The sequence below is a fragment of the Temnothorax curvispinosus genome, unplaced genomic scaffold (genome assembly GCF_003070985.1).
Source record: "Temnothorax curvispinosus isolate PA1 unplaced genomic scaffold, ASM307098v1 QBEX01000632.1, whole genome shotgun sequence".
Taxonomy (NCBI): domain Eukaryota; kingdom Metazoa; phylum Arthropoda; class Insecta; order Hymenoptera; family Formicidae; genus Temnothorax; species Temnothorax curvispinosus.
Genome location: NW_020210412.1, coordinates 426,548 through 441,900, shown reverse-complemented (window position 1 = coordinate 441,900; position 15,353 = coordinate 426,548). Strand labels below are relative to the sequence as shown.

Sequence of the window (15,353 nt, the reverse complement as noted above, 5' to 3'; positions counted from 1 at the left end):
TAAAATTGATAATCTATTGGATAATAAATTAATAATTAATTACACCGTATATTTCGGCCCTATCTATATACTGTAAATAATACTGTTGTGTTTATGGGTATATTATGATTTGATTATTTTGAATGATGTTTGTGAAAGTATCACATATACATGTATCTAGTACAACGGACGATAGTAAACGGAAAAGAATTTATTGTACACTGTGATTACCTTGTTTGCGTATGAAGAGAGCAACGAAGAGTGTGTGAAAGCACGTGGGTACATTATAGCGACGTTGTTTACGATAGTCCGCCAGTCTTTCGGGCCATTGCCGATTAGTGCCCGGCCCATTTCACTTCATCATGTACGAGCCAGCAACGGGATCCGTTGCACGGTACGAACGGATGTTCCGCGAATTGCGGTTGTTTAATTGTTCGTCTATATATTGAGTTTCCAGGCTCGTTAATAAATATGTACATAGAAGCAAATTAAAAGTTTTGTTTTTAATGCTATTATTGATATATTTATATCGATATCGCATATTAAGTTGACATTTCGCAATATTTTTGGATAAATATTTGTCCTATGTAAATCATTGTTAATATTCACATTTCTTTGCTTTATAACATCAGTATAAGAGTGTGAGCAGTAAGTGAAGACGGTACGCCATGAAGAGCGGTATAGAGAGAATTGCTGTAGTAGCGCTAATGTCACCCCAGCGTTGAGATAAGAAGCTCAGGCAACCCTCCCACTCCCTTCTGCTTTTCTTCCACCCCACGCTGAGGCACATGGTGTGAGTTATGAGGCCGATTTTTATTATTCGCGTACCTCCACCACCTCCTTCTTCTCCGTCTTACAGCCACCCAACTCGCTTTTTCCTATCTGCGAGTGCTCATAGGCGCCGGCTGCGCAACCGGCGGAAACTTTCTCGGCGACAAGGAAGGGGTGGGACCGGGCATCACAGCGAAGTTGCGTTATAAGAAAAACGCGCGAAAAATCGAAAGAAAAGCAATTTCTTTTTGCAGCTGGCAAGCCATATCGCGATAAATTGTTCGTTTGCTAGCAAAAGTGTTTGTCGCCGGAGATAAAGTTTATTTCGAAAATAAATATATCTTCTGTCAGAAAATGGTATAATTTTTGAAATTGTTAATATTCCTGTAGTGTATATGTATGTGTGTATAATACTTTAGTTTCTTCACGAAAAACATTTGTTTTAGACGCATTATTTTTCACGCAATATCTTTCGCGTATAATCGAAAAAAAACGTAATTTTCGAATTTATCGAAAATGACATAAAAATCTTAACCACCACGTATTTTTATTTACATTTAATTTTTATGATCCGCTTATGCATATGAAATGTTCGGCATAAATACAGTTCAGCAATAAATCGTCAGATTACATCTGTGCGATTATATACGTCGATAATAGAAGCATCCAGCAGCGTTGCCTGTAAATTTCATTTTTTTTTCTTCTAGATTCATTTTTCATTTACTGTCATTAACAAGAAATTGATCGTAAATTGGGATATTTCTTGATCGCTTCATAAGAATTATAATTATCGCTGACATTAATATATAAGGATTGAACGTGATTTATTGTAAGCACATAGTCGCAAGTTGCGACTAGAAAAACTTAGTAGACGAGAGTCGTTTGACAGCATTGATTTTCTGGAGTAGAAGAGTGAAGAAAGAGATAATATATCTCAAGCAGTAATATCTACAATATTTAATTCAACAATAATATTTTTATTGTTCTCTTCAATTATAATTTTATTAGAAATATGTGGGTAATATAAATTATGACTATATTCAAGAAATATCAGGTTTTCTGAATATTCAACAGTTATTTGGAAAACTTTTAAAAATTTGCTGAATTTTTCAATTTTTGTAAAATTAAATTACATTTTTAAGGAACAAATCGTAATGTAACGCTAAGCGATACATTAAATTCTCTCTATCGCCAGTATTAGAAAAGAGCTGCAAAGAGTATCGATGGTCTTCCATGGAGGAACGGACAGAGTGAGTCTGTTCGTTTTCGTAGCCCGACGGACCACATTCTTCCTGGTGACTTTAGGCATTGTTCCTTCTGGATCTCCCTCTAGTCCCTCTTTCCCTTCTTCGGTCCCCTTTAGGCCCCACGTCATCCTCCTGCTTGGCGTCTGCCTAACCGGGGTCCGCTTATAACAAGCTGAATGTTGGAGTTTTTTGCTACGACGCCTCTTTTTTTCTTCTTCGCCTTTTTCTATCCAGTATCTCCGGTACAGACAAAAAACGTCACCCGCCGATTTATAGCCCCACCGATGACCGACTGTTGTCCACGTCCACTTATGACTATGTACTTGCCCGACCTTGGCGAGACCAATGGTCACGGAGCGAAATTCTTTCCTTTTGAAATTCTGATTTAGACAGTATTTGTGTAATTTTATTGAATTTTACTGAATTCTGAAATTATTTACAATAATCAATAAGATTATTTAGAAATAAATATAATCAATAGAAAAAGAATATTATGTAAATCCACACAGTCTTCCAGAATCGAATATTTCACATTGAATATACAGAATGTTGTAACATTGTATGTAACATTGATTCTTTTTTACGTTGATTTTTTACACATGTCTGTAGGCGAAAAAAATCAGAACTGAATTGATGGTTTTACAGTTTAAGTTGTGGTCTGCTTCCTGCTTTGTGATTCTTAAATCTTGCATTGAGAAGGGACCACTCATCAAAGGATGTCCTTTTTGAAACTTTTGTTCGTCTTCTAATTCTAGGACATATTTATTCTCCTATAATGGCAAAAACTTTTTTGTGCTACGTATTTTACACCCATGTAATAAATACTGTTCCTTTTTTTACTGTGGCTCCGCTTTGTACGCATACACGTACAAACGCGCTTGTACGTGTCTTCAAAAGTAAATCTGTTTTACTGTATTCAAAATTAAGTGGAAAATATTTTTATTAAAATCTTTTTAGTTTCAATATTAAATAATTCCATGATTATAATTATAATTCCATGATTTTAATTTAAACTTTTATAATAATAATAATAATAAATAAGAATGTGAAAGATTTGCTTTTATATGTTCTGGAAACTTCTTATTTAAATATTTTTAAATATTGTCTACGTTGGAACACACGTAACATGATTTAAAAAATTTTTTCCATCAGAAAACTACAAAATGTCTTTTATTGTATGCTAAATTTAATTAAATTGTTTGGCGCAATAGTTCAATTTTCTCACGTGTGGGGAAGCATGTTTGATACAAGTTTCTGTAATAGTCGCTCAAGCATGCACACGTTACTTACAATTAGTCACAAAAGTTCGTGTTCCGCCTAATAATGGATTTGCTCACGAAGAACAAATTAGCGGAACGATATATCTTCCTGCCGCCCCTTGCAAATGCGTGTGTTCTTACATGTAAACGATTGTCCGATATTTAATCTGCGTGCATACACGCCATGAGGGATGTACTTACTCGTGATTTCCGCATAAACGAGAAAAACATCGTGCATTTTAATTACATTCGAGTGCATCATTACACACGCATTCAACAAAATTCTTATCTTCTCTTAACAAATATGGTAGAGTTTATTAACCTTGCAATTTTACATTAAATCATAATTTTTTATTTCTCTCTCTCTCTCTCTCTCTCTCTCTCTTTTTCTCTCCTTCTCTCTTGTTCGCACTTTAATTTACACGTATTGTAATAAATTGTTTGATTTAAAATTAGTTGTTTATGTAATATAATCTTAAAATGTATTTATATTATCTAGTACAATTTCTCTATTTAAATTACATGATCTATTTAAAAATTACTGATTTTTAATAATTATCAAATTGATATAATATTCAACACGGAATCTGTTTTACCAACAATCTCTTTTATTTCTATAAATTCTTTTTTGCATTTTACTTTAATATGTGTATTATATGTATATAATATAGATGATATATAAATGATGTTATATATTAGCAAATATGAACTTAATAGCTAACAATTTTGTTTATTATATATTCTAGTTTTATTATTCTTAGGTAGCTTTATTATAAAAATATTTGTTTTTTACCACAAAAACTAAAACTAATAAATTTCTCTTTAAAAGTTGCAAAAAACTTTGAAATCAATAATTTGACGTAAGTGCTAACGACAGTCACCGATCATGGATAATCGGATCAATGACAGCGACGAGAAAATTACAACGTGCGCAAGAGAGCGGAAGCGAGACAAACGACACACGGTAGAAAGAAGCGTGAGCAACGTACACGCGCCCGCGGATTAAAGAGTTATTTGATTCTCGGAGGCGGCCATAATTCTCCCGAGCTATTCCCGTCCCGCGCGCGCTCGCGCTCACTCGCTCGCTCGCCCACCAGAATATTTTAACATCAGGGGTGGGTGGCAGCCCGGCTGATTCTGTGCCTGGATGAGTTTAGGTTGGGACACAGGACACATGTACTAACGCACACATGCACACGGAATAGAATGTAGGAGGGTTGGTGGGTGAGAGTTGCGGGTCCGCAACTCCACGCAGCTGACAGCTGTTTCCTCGGTGGGCCGACCAGGCCGGTGGGGAGGATTCAGCCTAGTCGCGCCCCTTCTATAATGGCTCCCTTTTCTTCCTTCCCCTACCTACACCAGCATGGCTGGCGCAACCCGTCTCTTTCTCTCCCTTTAGATCCAGTTACGTCACATCCACTCTGTCGTCGCTCCTTTTCTATACCGCTGATGACGTCAACTCCGTGACGTAGAGAAAGCGTCGCGTCATCACCGATAGAGCAGTCGTCGATAAAACGTCGACCGCTAGAGGCGCGCTGATCGTGACACGAAACCATTACTCTACGATGCGATTTGCATGTTTGTACGGAACATACGAAATGAATTACTGGTCTTGATGTATCAATGAGAATTCTGTCTGCCAGACGATAGCTCAAATAGACGATAAGATGGTACGAAATAATTCTAATAAAGTGCAACTTTATTTGCGGGAGAAAACTATTGGCACATGCAACGAATATGCATACCCAAAAACTCATTTTGTTTAATTCTTTCTCTTATAAATATATGCCTAATTAATAAAAAGAATTTAACTCCAATTTATTTATTGATTTATAAGGAATCAATCTAATATATTAATGAAATAAATCTACCTTTTTTAGATTGCAGTTGGATTTTAATATACCTATAAAAATTTAGCACGAGTTATAGGGATACGCAATAAAAGTTGACCTAATAGCCTTGCCCATCATCAAGGTCGAGCATATGTGTGTCGATGTCCTTCAGACAGTTCAGACCCTATTGAGCATGAGAATGGAAAGAGAAAGGATCGAGAAACGGGATAGAATGACGATCCAGATAACACATTGAATACTTTCACCACGCGAACGGTGGCAGCATCGTCAACGATAGGCAGCAATCGTAAAACAAGTGTTTTACGAGGCTCGACCGCAGAAGGGGAAACACCGCTATAGCGCCGAACGTTGAGTGGGGCTCTCACGGTTTACGAGCGCATAACAGACGCGTTTATGGCCGCGATCACATAGCCCGCGCGCATACCTACGGCTATATAACCGGGTCCCATAACCCAGTACGGAGTAAACAAATCGTAAAGCTCGTTTTCGGATTTACTGACCTGCCGCAATACACGGAAAACGATACGGAGAGTCAGCCAGCCAGCCAGCCGGCAGGCAGTGATAACCAGCCACTTCCCCTCTTCGGTTCTCAGCCTGAGTAAGAGGGGAACTGTCATGCTGATGGCATGCGATCGAGATATCGCAACAAGCATGCGCGCAAAAGGGTTACGAGCCCCGTAATTGTGACAAATGAAGTAGATAATAGCTCCAGATAAACCGTATTAGGATATTGACTAAAGAGGCGGATTTGGTTTATGCCTCGTCGGCTCGTGCCTAACATTTCTTATCAGTGCGCTTTGAATAATTCTGTATACCAAAACAATTTACGAGTAATATCATATATTATCTTTTACGCGATTACGTATTATTTATTAACAAAACAGCTTCCACATGAGATATTTAGAAAATAAAACTTAAAGAATAAATTTGAATATGACGCTATATAAATTAGATTATTCCTATCAATTTTACGCAACAGATACGTTCTTCTGATCAATCGGCCATGATGTGCGCGCGCACACGTACAGTATAGTATATGTCTCCATACGTTTAAAGATATTTTCGAATCCAACACATCAGTCCAGATGTTGTATTTATTCAATCTTAATTAATTGAAAAATTTATAAATTTAAAAAAAATACTATTTTATAAATTGGTTTAATAACCAGAAATTAATGAGTTAAATATCATATTGTGTCTTCTGTTTCGTTCACATATTTACTGTGTAATGATTTTTGGAGATATATAAAGAATACAATTAAAGCTTTTAGTATATTAATCAGGAAATTTTACACAAAAAATTTGTGATAAAATTAATAAAGTTAACAATTTCTTAAAACAAATATTATAATTATATTTTTAAAACTTTCGCCAAAACAAACTTTTACTATAACTTTAAACTATAAAAAGAGAAAAATGTTATAATATTTTAATAACATTGTTGTTTCTATTTAACGAAATTTTACATTTTATTTCGTCTTCATTGTAAAAGATCTAAAAAATATGAATGTTTGTAATACTATAACATTGTATTGTACTAAAAGAAATTTTAACTTCGTGGAGCGGAAACACGGCCGAAGCTCTTGCGTATCCGTACAGAGCCGCGCGGAGGTGATTTATTCGAGTTAATTCCAATTCCATTGGAGCCGCGGGGGCAGTCAGGGGGGAGGAGCAGAGAAGAGGCAGCCTGTGGGGTGGAGGGTGGATATTCTTATGCAATTTGCCAGAAAGGTTCAAGAACCCGGGAGATCCCGCAATTTATCTTGCCTTATGTTACGCCGAGCCAAGGCAACGGAAGATAGATAGCGTCACTGCTTCCAACCCCCTCCTGCGTCCCGCACCGCACCACTACGGGTCAACCACCCAAACCCCGTACAGACCCCTGCGACCCTTCCCCCAGCCAATGAGGGACGACCGCGGTGGCCATCTTGGATGGAGAGTTATTGAACGAAAAAGATGAGTAAGAAACTTGTTATGGGGGTGCGTTCTCTCCGCGCCGTTGGGACTTGGACGAAAGAAGGCGGAGGAAGGGGCAGACGGAGCTTGGAAGCTGCGGAGGGGTAGCTACAAGGGATTGTTGGCGCTATATTGATCAATTGCTTTACCGTGCTTCGCGCTACTTTCGTGATATAAAGTACAATACCCTTGGAGGCGCGATACCCGCTGTGAAACCGAGTGCAACTAATTATATGATGCTTATGTCCCCTGAAACACCACGACATCTGATTTCTTATTTTTATTTTCTGTTGAAGAATATTATCCAACACATAAATAACGACATTAATCATGCTGCTTTCAGTATGATTAATATCTTTTACAATACTTTAAAGCGTATAAAATACTTCACAAGTATCACGCATTCTGTCTTTGCTATAATACTATATATCACCGACAGACTAAATTTTTCTTCCATTATATCACGTTATGGAGTTTGAACATGCAAATAAAATTGTATAATTATTCGTTCTATTAATATCATCATAGCATCAGCTTTTTCTTGTTGAACGAGTTTTCTTTCATTCAATAATTTTTATCTGTGCGCGCGATCATGAAAGCAATACTCACGTCAATGGGCGTGCAGAAGGGGCTCCAAGATATGGGTGGTCTTGATGGTTGCATTTCACGAATGCTTCACGCGTTCGCAGTTTATGGGCACGTGCGCGTGAGGTGTCGCGTAACTAAGTTTCACCTTGAGGTTTCAACAAATCACCTAACCCGATCAGTTCTAGCAGGGAGGTAGCTGCATTACTTCACGCATGCACGGCAGCCGATCGTGCATGATTTGACAATGTGACAATTAAGTTTATGTGTTGTGACATGCATCAACAAATAACAAATGCACCGTGTAAACATATTAATATTGATAAGCCGCAGTACGAATTGCTTAAGTTTCATAAAATTTATGAAATATATAGCGTTATGCTCTTTATAGATCAATAACATCGCACGCGCGTCAGCTCTAATTTATCTAAACTTTTCATCTATATTAATTTATTTCCTGATTTATATTTATTAACTCAAATTTTAGATGAAAAATTTTATGGGAAAATATTTATATCATTATAGGAACAGTTTTTACCCTTTTTGAAAATATTAAAGTAATTTTTGGTTTTTTAAGTGAAATATTTTTTAAATGTTTTTTTTTTATTGGCTTTCAAGTCTAATTCAAAGTGTTCCAAATTTTTAAGTCATATATAAAGATAATCATCTAATTTTCTAAAGCAATAAAAAATAATGTTGTATTGTCTTTCTTTCTGGATAGGCAAGTGCAGTAATAAACATATGTATACTTCTTTTTTAATTAATTAATTTTTTTCAAGTTATCCGTTTATTATGTATCTATCTCTATTACTAATGCATATGTGAATTAGCTCATTAATATATACTTATATCATATAATTTATATCATAGACATGTAGCACTTTTCTTTTTTACCGACTTATCGACTTTTCAATTTGATTGGTTTTTTATGTCGACAATGTTCATCGATGTGCTGTAAGATGGCGCTTTCAGCACCGAACGCATAGCGCGCCATCTACGAGATTATGCTCCAAACTTCTCACGGGAACCACGTGCACCGTGCCCACCAGGCGGCGTAGCCGCCCGTCCATGTCCAAGAAGGGGGAGGGGGTTTCCTACTGCTTTTCTTGTGTGTGAGTGGTAGGAAGAGTGGGGGTATGTCTATGTACCTGTGCTATGCCTGCAACGGCGCAGAATCCCATCGATCATTCGTGCCGTTTCCCCGTGTTTCACGCCGCCGTGTATTGCGCGGCGTAGAGAGAGGAGTCGGCCACCGATGCCCCCTTCGACCCCGCGCGGCCTCCACTTTGTCTCTGACACGTCCACCCATCTCACCCCACCCCGCGCAAATTCCCCCTTCCTGTACGACGTGCTGAGTCCGTGACGGTTCGGCGGGCAATGCCGGCCGACCATCACGAGGCCTTACCTTCTCTATTATATTTATGTGGTGGCTTGCGGACTGAAAGGTTTATGTGGTGTCTCCACTCTGTCTCGTGCCGCTCCTTTTTTTCTTTTTCACTCTCTCCGCCTTTTATACACATCTTTCGCCTGAAATTATTCTGCTGATCGCGCCCATTGCATTATGTCATATGAATTCGTTACTCTATAATTATCGATCAAATGGAACCGCGCGTCAGAAATTTGAGAGAAATTAGTGAATGTGATTAAAATTTGAAAAATATTCAAATTTTGATGGTGTCTAACTGTGCGCGTTATCCTGTGGGCACGTTTGGGGATAGCGAAGTGTTCAGTGGATGACACCACGTGTCGGTTGAGACCAATAAATGTGCGCGCGGATGCTGAGTATCAGCCAATAAGAATGTAAAGAGATGTTGGACCGCGCTGCAGACACCGTTGTCATTATGCCGTGATCTTATCACGCACATATTTGGATGAATATATTTTGATTCAACCGGTAAAGATTTTGACAATTTTCTAATTTTTCATTAAGTCACAATTATATCGTATTTTTTATGTATTATTTATTGGTTGTAATGTCTATAAATTACAGTTAATGTCGTATATTATATTTCATCAAAATAGCAGATTGTCAAGTTCAAATGAATGTTATACTTGAATCTTATAATGATATTTGTGTATAAAACAATCATGTATAATATTTTTTTTGTATAATGTGATTAAAAATTGATATCTATAAATTCTGATACAAAATAGCAGACTATAAATCATGCGTATAAATACACGGATATGTAGGATATAAGGATATAGAAGCGTACAGAATTAAACAATGTATCGAGTATTAACAGAATATCCATAATATACATGTGTACAATCCATATCTAACAATCCATGTAACAGCATGTAATTTATTGTTTCAGGTAAGTGACGTTGCAACGCCTCGAGCCTTGTGGAGCATGCAACTTGCTTGGTATGATGTAAGCAATTTATTTATTATAACTTTGTTAAATTTTCGTGCTTTGCGCGAATGAAATAATAAGCATAGAATTCCATGTTTTATTGTGTCACTTTCTGCTTTTTAAAAATACTTATTAATATTATTTAAATTCTGCTGTGCATATGCATACAGTAAATATAATGTTATAATACGTCCCTGTATTTCATCCCTATATCCTGCTACAAATTTCTAATCCGATATGCCCGATCGATACTAAGCAAAAAGAAGATTGTCCTTAGAACTGTCAGATGATAAATCAGACGACATTTTGAAATTTGAGCGGGCCCGATTTTCGTGTTGTGTATAAAACGGCTTTTATAATTTATTAATTTTCATATTTCACGTTGTATAGCGCTTTGTTGCGTTACATTCAGTCCCACATTAAATTGTTAAATTGTTTAATCAATTTCTCTTATTTACGCAAATGCTTTTTTTCAAATGAGTGAATTTATGAACAGCTCTCGGATATAACAATATAATAAACGTTATAAGAAGATCAAGTTCTTTTTGTGCTATAATATAATACTAAGACTAAAATTAAAATAATATATTTATATAAAAATAAAACTCATTATCTTTAGATGAGTGTGCCATGAGTGATCGAGATAGATACCAAATAGATAATATATTAAATTTAAAAGACGCAGAAAAATATCAAAGTTAAAAGTGTTATTGTTTATTATATTTATTTTTAATTAGTCAGTCGTTTTAATTAAGTTAATTATCACATATTTTATTGCACAAATTTTTATTTTATCGGATAATACAAGCACTGAGAACATAATGATCGCAATGATACGTAATAATGATATGAAAGAATCGCACACAAATTTGATAATTATTTCACGCACATAAATATATCATGAGCATAAGTACATGTATTACATTGCATTACAATATATCATTGTAATATCTGAGCAATTAATGATCTGAGCCTGCATGTATCACAGTAAAGGTGTAAATGGAGGTTTAAGGGAGACTTATTAGCGAACGTTGCTGGAGGATGAAAAATAAAACAATAAGTTAGAAATGGACAAGAAAGGATGAATAATATGAGAGTAAGAGAGAGGCATATAGCGAATAGGACTGAAGGTTAGAAAGATGCCCACAAAAGCAGTGCTGAGAAATTCTCGTCAACAACGAAATCAGGATAGGCCCACACACCCGGCGGCTTGTAAAACACGCAGCAAGATTAAATGCTTCATTAATATGATTAAAGTAAAAAGCTGCTTGAGTAACGAGCAACAGTGAATCATCGGATGGTCGGATTCACGATGCATTATCCTGCAGTTCTATATAGTTGATACTTTTATATTTTATTTAGAATTTTACATTCTACGATAATAGAGAAAAAAAGAAAAATATAAAATATGCATTGTGCACCTTTGTGACCATTGACATGTGGATAGTAAATGCGATTAAATAGCATATTACAGAAAATATGTCAAGTACTTTATGTTGTATGATAATTTTTTCAACTTATTTGCGGGACAGAATTTGTAAATATTCTATCTGATCTGTTAACACTAGAACAATCAACTCCATCAAAATGACGGATTTCAATTTTTTGTTTTAAATTATAGAAATTATTAAAGTGCTTTTGTTGGAATTGTTTTAAAATTTATATTGACTTTTGTCGAGATAAAAAAAATGATAATACATGCCAATTTATTTTCCATCAACCATACTAATTTTCTGTATATAGGAAGTTCTGTATACTTGGATGTCTACATATACCGAAATAACGCTGGTTGTTTTAGTGTTAATCGAATTGATTCGGCACGCCAGGGACATTTGAACAGAACAGACCAAATGGGAAAAGGGACAAGCGTGGCTCTGGCCGCAGGTGTCGGAATCTTTTAACATTTCTAAATCAGTACTCTCAAAAAGTGGAACTGAGTTCAAAGAATGAAACTCACAATATTCATAATCGATAGTATCGTTAGAAATGTCATCGTTTTATCATACAAATGTCTTCTCCGACAACATGCTTTTTTTTTCTAAATATCTCATCTATTGAATATTCCATTACGTATTAAAATCTATACATCTATAATAAAATGATAGGTATATTTTATTCTAAAAAGATGTCATAATTGAAAATTATTATATTTCGATGCAGCAAATACAATTTGAAAATACTATGAGAACAATTACTTTAATAGATCAACGTAATACTCAAGATGGACAACTGTAGTAATGATCGCGTTTATCGCTCGAAATGACATGTCACATGTCACTACAACATATCGCTTCGTTTACACGGGATACGTCACATCGTTGATGCTTGGTGACATGCAAGGTGCAGTGGCTTGACGTAAAGTGCAAGCAAATGCGATCGGCGATTATACACTTACAGCGTTACCGTATATAAACGATGCCCGTATAAGCCGCGGTAGATATGCATACACCGCGGATACATATAATGCGGTCCAAGGCACGAGGGCAATGCATCTTCCACGTGACATCGGAGCCTACACTAATCGCGCGACAATCTTCACCACAGTGAGAAGAGAGGAATAAGAAGGAAGACGAGGAGAAGAAAATCGCATGTATCGCTGTACTCGGTGCGCCTCGCAAAGGAAGAATGGAGTGGAGGAGAAAGATGGTGTCACAAACAAGAAAAGTGTGAAGAAGGATACAGACGAAAGACGATAAGAGCAAGAAAATTGAGAATGAAGAAGTGGACTGTGGAGCGTTTTGCGAAAAAGAAGAGGAAGGAGGATTGAATAGATGGAAGTGAAGGAATACGGAAGCATCAAATAATAAATATAGAAAAAGAGAAGAGAAATAAAACGTTTACGTATACTATACTGAAATTTAAATATGAAGATATATGAGAGAAAAAGAACTGCATTAAAATATTATAATGATCATGAAAATCATGAAAAATGAAATATGACTGTATAACAATATATGCAAAAAGAGATATGTAAGAATATTGCATATATAGCAAAAATAATAATCTTTTAATAAATAGAGGCATTTAGGAAATTTGTATGAAGATCACCGTCTTTTTTTAAATATAAAATCATGATGATAGATAAAAGTGGTAATATAAAATATGTAAAAACATTAAGGAATGTTCTTATTTTTCGTAAAGAATTGTCATAAATTTTTGGGAAGAATCATCGTTCTCGTCTATTAAGTTTTACATAACTCGTATTTTATAACGCCTATAATTTGTAGGTTTAAATTGAATAATAATTGATCCATATACCCAAGTTGCTTCGCTGAAGTTATTAATTGTTAGCTATTACCATTCAATGAATCATTTCATGATCCAGGTACGATAGTGTCTAATTTTTTTTTAAGATTGTAATAAGACCTTGACACCGTCCGCAATTTGCAGTGCCGCCTTTCACCGCGAGGCAAATGCACGATTTTTTAATTTTTTAAGAATCGGGTCCGAGTTTCGAGACTCTAACTCATGTGACGGCCATATTAGCGGCGATAAGAAATTGCGGAAACCGGCAGTTGCAGTGGCGCTCTCTGTCGCATGAAACACTGTGATACGCATCTATCGAACGAACCTATGGTGCTATGTCGACCGCACACAGCAAGCAAACCTGTAATTTATTCCTCGACGGCCGCGTACCACCCAACTCTAATATAATCATTATAATTACTGTCTCCCCTTCAAATGGGGCTCGATAATAATCGTTTGTATTTGTTACACGGCTCGTATCAGCTCCACATTCGTAGAACTTAGGGATGATTTCTTCGAACTGTGTCGAGTCACTTTTCTCATACTACACGTCAACAATTTCAAATTGTTGGAATTTCTGTTTCTGCATTTTAGTAAATGTTTGTAACATGTAACAGCTTACTACATAGTGTGATCCGTTTATATATAGTTTATATATAGTACATTTTTAATGTATGATTTTATTTCTATAAATATCTGAGATATTGAAAGTAATACGCGATAAAAAAAAATAATAATAATGCATCCAAGCATTTAATGATATAATCTTGATATAATTTCTAATTAAAATGGTATGTAAAACGTAATATTAAATTAAAATAAAATTAAATAGAGCGTATTTCAAATCTTCTTTTCTCTAAGATCGTTCTTAAAGATAAAAACATTTGTTCTAATTTTTTCACGCGTTGAGAAGTTATAATAGAGACACTGCGAATTTATCACGAATTCCAATCGGTTAATTCTCTTTATCCATCATCATTAATAATCGGTATTTATGTCTCGGCTCATATTGCATTCGTTTATCTATTGTTGTAGACATGGTATTATAAATTGCCACGATCCGTTCACTGTGTTAATTTGTCCGCTTTTCAATTAGTGGCCGAACGAGTTCGGCGGCAGCGAATAAATTGAGTGTCGGCGACGGTCGCAGTCGGTTCGTGACTTTCTAAATCCGCCACGTGTCGACTCCTGCCGGCTGAATTGTCGACACTGCGCCACTGATCGTGTTTTAAATTACTAATGAAACGAAATATTACGGGACTACTTTCGTTTAAACGCCACGCATTATGTGGCTCCTCGAAATTAATACGAAAAATATCTTCGCATTTTTAAAAGTTGGTCTGTAAATAATATTTGTTTCACAATTAAAAGTTTCCATAAGATTAAAAATAAGTTTGTTAGTAGATACAAAGTGTCATCAAAGTAAAAATTTAAAAAAAGTTCAAATATACTTTCCGAATCCAATTTAGAAACTATATTTCAAATTGCCAGTTTCTGATATATGATAGAGTTTGCTATATGGACGAAAACATCACTAATTTCGCGAGGGGATGTAAAACCCGATGTAATATTCCGTCATTCAAAAAGCAATGCCGTGCTGAAGGCGAAGGTAACTTCGTGCCGGCCACCTGCAGGTAACCTGGGAGCGTCACGACGCCGCCGTCGCGACGAGTTACGACCACAAATCACGCGATTTGTAATTGCTACTATCAACTACACGATTTCACGTGGCGATTTCTACCTGCACACACACACATGTGGATGGAAATAAACATCGATTCTGTTCTGGCTTTGCGAGACTTAACGTCGAACCTTGATGAGAAATGTAATTTCTTTCTATGAATTTCTGGATGATTTCTGGAATCTAAGAACTATAATTGAAATCTATTCGATATGGTAGAGGAATCGATTTTATGTACAACTTTAGTTTGCAAAATAATTCCTTATAGGAATACGCGTTGTGTGTGATTACAAAGTAAAATAGAGCCTGATGTACGATAATTGAATTATACTAACATGAGCTCAATTTGAATAACATTTTGATTAAATATACACACGTTGTTTGATCTGTTTACATTATTTTCTATTTCCATATTTTCT

At 35.8% G+C, this 15,353-nt stretch overlaps 1 protein-coding gene across 4 annotated transcripts in view; it reads left to right on the top strand.

Moving 5' to 3' along the window:
• Nucleotides 1-15,353, top strand: part of LOC112456336 (homeotic protein antennapedia) — a 148,774-nt gene that overhangs the window by 76,649 nt on the left and 56,772 nt on the right. The window contains exon 2 of one of the 4 annotated variants that reach the window (XM_025018847.1): nucleotides 9,969-10,025. The exons of the other annotated variants lie outside the window; for them this stretch is intronic. The gene's annotated coding sequence lies outside the window, so the exon portion shown is untranslated. The remainder of the gene's footprint in view (nucleotides 1-9,968; nucleotides 10,026-15,353) is intronic. 4 annotated transcript variants of the gene reach the window in all.